Genomic DNA, 8,392 nt, shown 5'->3' on the forward strand with positions numbered 1-8,392 from the left:
GTGGTGAATTTTCACTTCACGTCAGGAAAATACGAAACAGGAAGTTGTCTTTCAGTATCAATGATAAGGAAGTGACTCGGATGTGGTAGGGGATGCTAGGTCAGCTGTATAACACTACCGTCTGTCTGCTATTTGCTACTGCTGTTGTACCATAACCTTAAAGCAGGTTGTGAAATAAAACAATCTTATTAAATCAATTATGGTATGACGCATCAGAGCAGTGTTACCCTCTGAGAGGAATTTTGTTGTGTTGACCGTGTTGTACCTAACGGAGGTGGCTTATCGGAAGTGAAAGTCAGAATTACGGAAATATTTGAACAGTAACAAACAAAATTTTGCCTATCTGCACTGTTTAACGGGTAAAGAAAACGGTCGCCAGCCTAACTAGGCAAGAGAATGATAAACATTCTTGTTCAAGATAGAGTTATTAGTAACTTTAACGGATAAACACAACCTATACTTTGTCACACGCGAGTGCAGTGAACTCTTGACACATACGTATGTTTTAAGATTGAAGCTAACAACTAGAGCAGCAGAAACTATTTGCAAAATTCTAACGGATACCGAAATACACTATTACTTTCAGGGCTTACACGAACTGAATGGTCTTTATAACGTTATTATTACTATTCACTACAGAATCATTAATGGATATAGGTTAAGTCTCTCTCAGTTAAATACTTTACTATTTAAAACGAAAGTTAATTGGAATCCACCAACAGGTTGCTCCTCACTATCATTTGAATAAAGAAATAATGTTTTTCATAATTAGTGGTCTTCCCATTGCTTGTTATCTATCATTAACACAATAGCCGAACTGTGGATCCTGTTATATTATTAATATCCACATCCAATACGCAAGAGAGAAACACTTAGCAAACATGAGTATATAACGTTCCACACTGCAGTTTTCCACTTTTACTACATTGAGACACAAAATTAACATATATGTAAGATACTCACTCACCTTCTGCGATTTACAACAGGCAGTAATGTGATCATTTACTAAGGAAAACTTTATAAGCCTCAGTCTTAAGAACTTTTAATTTGAAGTTGGCAACACACATTAATAAGCAGTTTTACTAGGAAAATTTTTTTCAGCAAGCATCGTTAACTTTAATTCATTCCCTTGCCGCTTTAACTTTCTTTTTACTATGTTCAAGAAGCATCAATAAGCAAAACACAGGGCTTTAATGTTCTTTCAGTAAGGACACTTGGAAATCACTGAAGTTCAAACGGAGAGGAACCTGAGAGGTGTTATGATAAGGAGAAAAATCAAGGTAGGTATATAAATACAGTTATAAATTACCTTATATTTAAGCACACTAACACATCCATTTAGCTGATCCTTCACTGTACATTGCAAGAGTGCTTCATTACAGTGATTGCGCAATGTGGTGGCGATTGCATTTCGGTAGGTGGAATTGCAGGTAGAATTGCTGGACTCTCTCATTTCTTGGTAGCGGTGATAGATACAAATTCCAGAATAGTTCCAGCTATTTATCCATCCATCCGAGGCAATGGAAAGTAGCAGAAAAAGCCTCTCTCGAAACCAGTACAATATGCATGTTTACATGGCAGTGCACAGTTTGGTATCTCGTCCACGGCTCGTAGCTCGTCCCCGACTGCCTCTTGTTCCACCTTTTTTTACCAAGGTCAACCACAATTTGCGCGCGTTACACAGTTCTGTTCCCGAGGGGAACTACAACACCTTTTACATACAAACTAACTAAGAACCCTAAGTGAGGATCTGCAGTTTACATAACAGCAAAAAAATACGATTAATAAAACAGAACATTTGCACATATTGACATTTCTACCAAAAATTATTCACACAAAATTACAATTATATACAGTAAGTTTTGTTCCCTCCAAAGGGGACAAAGAATTTAAATGACAGATATACTACATTGGATAGAATCAAATCAAGACATCAAAGTTTTTACAAAGAAAGGAGTATACAGTTCTGTGTTATCTATTCAATCAAATACGTTTACAGAAGCGTAATGATGTAATATTAAATGAAACAAAAGGCAAAATAAATCATTGGAATATTAGAGCTATGGTGTTACAGCTGGTAGGATGAAGCGTGTCTTTCAGAAAACTGATTAATGATAAACTGCAACAAAACCCAATGCATACAGTGCCTTACACGAAATGATTGAACAATGGAAACTTTACTGTCTCCAGTTCGTCAAACAATCAGCGAAGTAGATCATGCTAATTTCTTATGGCTGAAGATATACGGAGGGGTTTCCTTAAAGTATAATCTTTAAGAAATTGTAATGCCAATTAATAGTACTGTATTCACTATAGGAACAATCTCGACTATCTCTGACACTGAACACTGAAACGAGGAAAGACTTTTCTTGGCTTACTCTCACCCATATTTTATTCCTCACACTTTCGGTAAATTCTGAGCACTCCTGAAGGATATTGTAAGCCCTGAAAAGGGCGGTCGTATAGATCTGCCGTGTCACTCACAGAACCTCGTATAGATCGTTGTTCAGGCTATTGACTTGTCACAGATACACGAGGATACTCTCAAATATATCTCCACTTCCTCCCCTCCACCACGCCACACCCCATAACTAAAAGTTTGTGTGACAGTTTCATCCCACCCAGGCAAAATGATACAGTACACATTATGCTGATTACTCTACTGGCCATTAAAATTGCTACACCACGAAGATGACGTGCTACAGACGCGAAATGTAACCGGCAGGAAGAGGATGCTGTGATATGCAAATGATTAGCTTTTCAGAGCATTCACAAAAGGTTAGCGCCGGTGGCGACGCCTACAACGTGCTGATATGAGGAAAATTTCCAACCGATTTCTCATACACAAACAGCAGTTGATCGGCGTTGCGTGCTGAATCGTGGTTGTGATTCGTCGTGTAAGGAGGAGAAATGCGTACCATCAGGTTTCCGACTTTGGTTAAGGTCGGATTGTAGCCCATGGCGAATGGGGTTTATCGTATCGCGACATTGCTCCTCGCGGTTGTCGAGATCCAATGACTGTTAACAGAATATGGAATCGATGTGTTCAGGAGGGTAATACGGAACGCCATGCTGGATCCCAACGGCCTCGTATCACTAGCAGTCGAGATGACAAGCATCTTATCCGCATGGCTATAACGGATCGTGCAGCAACGTCCCGATCCTTGAGTCAACAGATGGGGACGTTTGCAAGACAACAACGATCTGCACGAACAGGTCGACGATGTTTGTAACAGCATGGACTATCAGCTCAGAGGCCATGGCTGCGGTTACCCTTGACGCTGCATCATAGACAGGAGCGTCTGCGATGGTGTACTCAACGACGAACCTGGGTGCACGAATGGCAAAATGTCTTTTTTTCGGAAGAATCCAGGTTCTGTTTACAGCATCACGATGGTCGCATCAGTGTTTGGCGGCATAGCGGTGAACGCACATTGTAAGCGTGTATTCGTCATCGCCATACTGGCGTATCACCCGGCGTGATGGTGTAGTGTGCCGTTGGTTACACGTCTCGGTGACCCCTTGTTCACATTGAAGGAACTTTGAACAGTGGACGTTACATTTCAGATGTGTTACGACCCGTGGCTCTACCCTTCATTCGATCCCTGTGTAACTGTAATTCCTGCCTTCTTGAGGCAGTTGAAGATAATAGCTAAGCAAACATGAAAAGAAGTATGCAGGAGAGTAAAAGCATCGAGGAGAGCATTTAATAAACTATAAAGCGTTTTCAAAACGAAGATTTCCCATTGTTTGATGCTTAAAGTGTGTAATGACTATGTAAGGAATTCGTTATTTCGGTCTTTTTGTGCAGCGACAAACAGCACTTATTGTAGGTTGAGTGCGGACCAGCATGAGTACAGATAGTAATTGCAGCATTAGAGATGGCCTGGATGAAACAGGGGCAGTACCTACACAGATATGTGTAAGCTTCGTGGACGTCCTGCAGCGCCATGATCAGCCCTGCATTGAGCTACGTGAACACTGAGTTGAGTAGGCTGCTGCTGCCTGAACTAAAATCTCACCTGAGTGCAGTTCCTGTCCCTATAATTGAGAGATGCGTATATACTATCCACGGCCTACACCTAAACATGAGAATGGAAGGTGGGCTAAGTTTCTTACAGAAAATGTACGGAGTGCCCCATCACACGAACCAAAACCTCTGTTGTTACTGGTGTCAGAGAGGTACCTTTTTTAGGCTAGATTTAGGATTCACACAACCTGTTTAGTAAGAAGTCAAAATAACAGAATAAAAAAACTGCACAGAAAAGTAAGGTTAGCTTCTTTCATGAAAATATTAGAGGGTTGAGTAATAAGGTAGAACCGTTTCTTTGCCTACCTCAGCTCTTCATAAGCACAGGGTTAGATAAGGTACATATGAAGGATTACATTCCAGCATCCTACTCTTGCAGTTTAATATGGGGATAGGAGGAGCTGTTATCCATATTAAGACGGTACACTAGTTAAAAAACAGTGAGATAACTAAATTTCTTAGTGATCAGCACAGGAATATATGTTTATTAATACTGAGAAAGAGTTTACTTTTAACAGTGACTGTATGTAGAACCAAATGGGAAATTTTAAACTATTTATGAGGAATCTGGATTCCTTACTGTGCTACCTCTCAGCCACCAGCAAACGGTTCAAGGTCTGTGGTAACGTCAATGTACATTTTGTAAAGAATTCTGATAAGAAAAATGATCTCGGTGCTTTATTTGAAGCCTAAAATTTTACCTCAATAATTAAATTTCCAACATGGATTGTTACAGAAGCTATGACCCTAGCTGATAGTTTTTTCGTTGGTGAAGCTCAAAGCATGCAATTAGCTGTTGGCCTAGTAACAAATGCCCTCTCCAATCGTTATAAACTGTTAGTTAGGATAAATAAAATAGTACCGCACAGATTGATAATCCTCATTTAGAATAATTAATGACTACTGGACAATTGTTAAGAATATTTTATAAGAGATGTCTTAAGATGAAATTTTTGATGAAGGAAATGTTGACATAAGATACAGTCAAATCCATGATTGATACGTGGTACTTACTGGAATTAAAGGAAACGTGGAGGGAATGACCCACCAATATAACTTTCTTTCCACACAACCTGTTTATTTAACAAATTATAGACTGTGTTTTACAGATAATAGAAGCACTTAACCATAAAATATTCTTTAACAAAATGAAAAAAATTTGCAAAATTCTTTCGACCTTTAACCTTTAGTTGGATAAGCGTTAAATCTTTGCAAAAGAAATCTGAACTACTGAATTGCAAAACAGCAAACAATATGACAGTGATTACAGGACGGTCGGACCTGCAGCCCACCCGTTATCTGGTGAAACAGCGGTGTTTACTACCGCGCTGGACACAGTCTGTCTTATTAACTAACCTTCTGCAGCATACGAAAACTGTACAAGCACCAATGATGACAAGACTGATTTAATCACTCAAAACAGATGACTTAACTTTTAATTTGAAAGCTGTACGTCGAAAGGTTTGGGGTTAAGATGCGCACCTGTGCTTATAGGTTTACTTCAAAGTAAGCAAACCTCTTAAATTCAATCGGCAACAAAGGTGCGACTGGATCCCAACCCGTCCCTTCGGACAATTTTATTTTGACTAAAGCCCTGGTGACAGTTGTTTGTTAATAGTTTCAAAGTTCAACTGATTGTCAGTTACTAAGACCGCTCTGAAGGAACTCTCTCGGCGGAAACACAATATCCAGCTAAAATACACCAATAATGACTCGGTCTTTCAAACACAGAAACGAACAGCTTAGTGCAACAGATTGTTCAGATTATAACTAATGGCTGAGAAATGCGACTAAAATCAAAGAACTGATTCGGTTAACTGCTAAATCTGACCACAAGGGCCGTCTTTTGTTTAACGGCAACCTGTCCCTTAGTACAATTGTTCCTGCTGTATTTACGACCAAGAGCTGATTAATTACAAAATTAATGATCGGGTACAAACCCGAAAGGAAATTTTTCAAACGACAACTAGTGCCTTAATACAATTCTACTGCCTATATTTACGACCAAAAAGCCGACCGAGTAAAACTCTGAGGGTGGGGTTCAAATCTGAAAATAATAAGGAGGGCAGGTAGACAATGAAACAAATCACCATGACAATTACAGAATGTTACTCCCCTTGATCAGCAAGCAGTTCCATGGATCCACGATGCGTCGCAGCGGTTACTGAGTGGTGCCGATGAAAGCCAGGTAGAAGAGGGCAGCCAGGCCACGAGTGGTCGTCCGGCACGAATGTTGCCAACCAGCCGACGGGATGTCGGTGTGCTGCTTGTAGCCGACGCTGAGCCCGGTGAAGTCCTCCGGTATCTTCGCTCTGCACAGGCCCTCCTTGCAGAACTCGTGACTTTGGCCGCTCGGACCTCGTGATCATCTCTCGTTGCGATGCTACAGCCAATCCCCAAACTTTGTGCTCGCACTCGGGTCAGCGAACCTCGTATACATATCGGCAAGCAAAGACCATCTAAGGAAATCCTTCAACGCCATGCTCTCCGCCTCGCCTATCGCATCCATCTCCCCTCCCCCATGCGGATCCTGTACGATCTCATTCCGTTCCCCCACCTCCTCCTTTTCCTTGAAAGGATACAGATCCTATACACCTCCCAAAAACTCGACCCTCCTCACCCACTTGTCTCGCCCATCCTCTCCCACCAACGCCCGCTGCCGCGCCTGTATTCCCACGTCCCACCCGGTCTCCATCTCTCCACCCTCCTTACCCTCTTCCAATATGGCTTCCACCAGCTCCCCCTCCCTGATGATGTCCTCCTCCCCATCATCTACCCCTCCTATCAACTTTGATCGTCCGCGCCCCCGCTTCCTGTGTCCTCTCCTTTAGGCAACCTCCCTCCCTTCTCTTTTCTTTTCCCCTGCCCCCATCCTCCACCCCTCTTCCTCCAGGCTCCCTCCTTTTCCTCCCCTCCCTCTCTCTCCCTTGCCCATGGCACCTGCTCTCCCCTCTCCCTCTCCCAACACCCACTCCTCCTCTATTGGCAGGTCCCCGGACACGTACACAGTTAGTGAACATTCGCGCGCCAGAGATCGTCGCCTCGCGGTTCTGTATGTACCGTCGTTTTGTGCTTAAGTGGTTCAGTGTTATTCGTTTTGTGCACCTGCGTTCACGTGTGACAATTTTCGTCTATGTCTGTGTCCAAGTGTCTGAACAACTTATATCTTGTACCCTACGCCCGTGAACGGCTCCATGTATTTTAAAAAGTGTTTGTCTCCATTTATATGTCCGCCGTATTTTTATCTCACATTGTCATCATTCTATCTTGTATGTTCCTCTACGGCCGAAGAGTGGCGTAGTATGCTGCTGCAGTCCTGCCTGTAAACAGGTTTGAAAATAACAATAAAGAAAAAAAAACATCTAAGGACACAACCAACAGATACCAACTCTTCCTCCTAGATATTTGCAATGGGGCCGCAAGAGGGATTGTCGATACTACACCTGAGCCAGTGGCGCCAGACAGAACAGTGTACTAACTCAATGGCACATCGGTTAAATGATAAATTAATATTTTTATATGAAAATTGCTTTTCTTATAATCTAATTAGCAAGGACTTTAAAGAGCCACGTAAAAATAGCTTGGATCACTACAGGAAATTAAGTACTTTGTGAGAGGAAAAGTGAAATACATCTGGAAACGTATCTGTTGGCAACAATAGGTAGATCTCTTGCATTAGTTTGTCGCTACAAAACTGCTCTAAATTACTAAGAAAAGTTATTGAAAAGTCTAGGAACATGCACAAAATATCAGAAATGAGTAATTCGCGCAATAGACATAAGGCTATGTGGAACGTAGTCAAACTAGGAAAAGGCAACCACCCACACAGGATAACATCACCACCGAAATTATGAGTCACCGGTAGCAAACACATAGAGCGGTCCCGAAATAAGTAAACACTCTTTGATAGGTAATATCTATAGAACAAAATGACATGTCGTAGCTACTTCGCGCGGTTTGGCACTCCACTGTTTTCTCAACAGATCTTGGCGCCAGTTTTTCAGCAGATGGCAGTGCAGCAACGTATGAAGGCACTACTGCAGAATGGGGTACAACCAATCGGCTTCAGCTACTGACGTCAGAAGTTACCAGAAATTATGCATTGCACAGATTTAACAGCAAGACGAATGTTGAGAAACAAAGAAATGCAGGACAGAGAAAACCGATTGTAGACTATCACGTACATCCACACTTCGAGCATAATGTTATGTTTATCGTTTCTTTTAGTCCTATTCTTCAGTTGATCTTCATAGGTCAACTGAAGAATGGGATACTAGCGCAAAAAAGAAAGTGAGGTTGGGATATAAATTTTACAAGTTTTGCTTTTTTCGCCTCCGCCAGTATTAACGTCCTACTGTTCAG

Source organism: Schistocerca gregaria, chromosome 4 (genome assembly GCF_023897955.1).
Source record: "Schistocerca gregaria isolate iqSchGreg1 chromosome 4, iqSchGreg1.2, whole genome shotgun sequence".
Lineage (NCBI taxonomy): Eukaryota > Metazoa > Arthropoda > Insecta > Orthoptera > Acrididae > Schistocerca > Schistocerca gregaria.